The sequence below is a fragment of the Paramisgurnus dabryanus genome, unplaced genomic scaffold (assembly GCF_030506205.2).
Source record: "Paramisgurnus dabryanus unplaced genomic scaffold, PD_genome_1.1 h2tg000256l_1_33117__unordered_in_group0, whole genome shotgun sequence".
Classification (NCBI taxonomy): Eukaryota; Metazoa; Chordata; class Actinopteri; order Cypriniformes; family Cobitidae; genus Paramisgurnus; species Paramisgurnus dabryanus.
The window spans coordinates 8457-10000 of NW_027394148.1; positions in this window are offsets into that span (position 1 = coordinate 8457).

A 1544-nucleotide genomic window follows, 5' to 3' on the forward strand; every position below is an offset into this window, starting at 1 on the left:
TACGGCCTACCCCCGCGGGATTTTCCCACGGCCGTTTCTCGGGCGCCTCGGGTCCGGGGCCTTCGCCCTTCGGGTCGGTCGCTATGCCGGAGGGGAGCTTTCGAACGAGCCCTCCCTCGAGTCTCTGGCCCTTTCCCGGGCCGAGATACGGGCGGGTGGTCGCGGAATTTTCGCTCGTCCGGGGCTCCGGCGCCCCTAGCGTCCGCCTCGGAGGTCGCCCGGACGCGCGGCCGGTCTCGTTCGAAAGGTCCGTCCCGGGGCTTTCCGACGAGCCCGGCCTCGGGTCCGTGCGACCCCGCCCGCCGGAGATACGTCCGGTCGAAGCTCGCGGAAATTCCCGCGGCCGTATCTCGGGCGCCTCGGGTCCGGGGCCTTCGCCCTTTGGGTCGGTCGCTCCGCCGGAGGGGGCCTTTCGAACGAGCCTACCCGCGAGCCTCTAGCCCCTTCCCCGGCCGAGATACGGCGGTCTATGCCCGGATTTTCCCACGGCCGTTTCTCGGGCGCCTCGGGTCCGGGGCCTTCGCCCTTCGGGTCGGTCGCTATGCCGGAGGGGAGCTTTCGAACGAGCCTACCCGCGAGCCTCTAGCCCTTTCCCCGGCCGAGATACGGCGGTCCCTCCCCGGATTTTCCCACGGCCGCAGCACGGGCGCCTTTGCTCGGATCGACTCGCCCTTTGGGTCGGTTGCTCTACCGGAGCGGCCCTATCCAACGAGCCAACCCTCGTCTCTCTAACCCTTTCCCCGGCCGAGATACGGCGGTCCCTCCCCGGATTTTCCCACGGCCGCAGCACGGGCGCCTTTGCTCGGATCGACTCGCCCTTTGGGTCGGTTGCTCTACCGGAGCGGCCCTATCCAACGAGCCAACCCTCGTCTCTCTAACCCTAAGCCCGGCCGAGATACGGCGGTCCCTCCCCGGATTTTCCCACGGCCGCAGCACGGGCGCCTTTGCTCGGATCGACTCGCCCTTTGGGTCGGTTGCTCTACCGGAGCGGCCCTATCCAACGAGCCAACCCTCGTCTCTCTAACCCTAAGCCCGGCCGAGATACGGCGGTCCCTCCCCGGATTTTCCCACGGCCGCAGCACGGGCGCCTTTGCTCGGATCGACTCGCCCTTTGGGTCGGTTGCTCTACCGGAGCGGCCCTATCCAACGAGCCAACCCTCGTCTCTCTAACCCTAAGCCCGGCCGAGATACGGCGGTCCCTCCCCGGATTTTCCCACGGCCGCAGCACGGGCGCCTTTGCTCGGATCGACTCGCCCTTTGGGTCGGTTGCCCTACCGGAGCGGCCCTATCCAACGAGCCAACCCTCGTCTCTCTAACCCTAAGCCCGGCCGAGATACGGCGGTCCCTCCGCGGATTTTCCCACGGCCGCAGCACGGGCGCCTTTGCTCGGATCGACTCGCCCTTTGGGTCGGTTGCTCTACCGGAGCGGCCCTATCCAACGAGCCAACCCGCTTCTCTCTAACCCTAAGCCCGGCCGAGATACGGCGGTCCCTCCGCGGATTTTCCCACGGCCGCAGCTCGGGCGCCTTTGCTCGGATCGACTC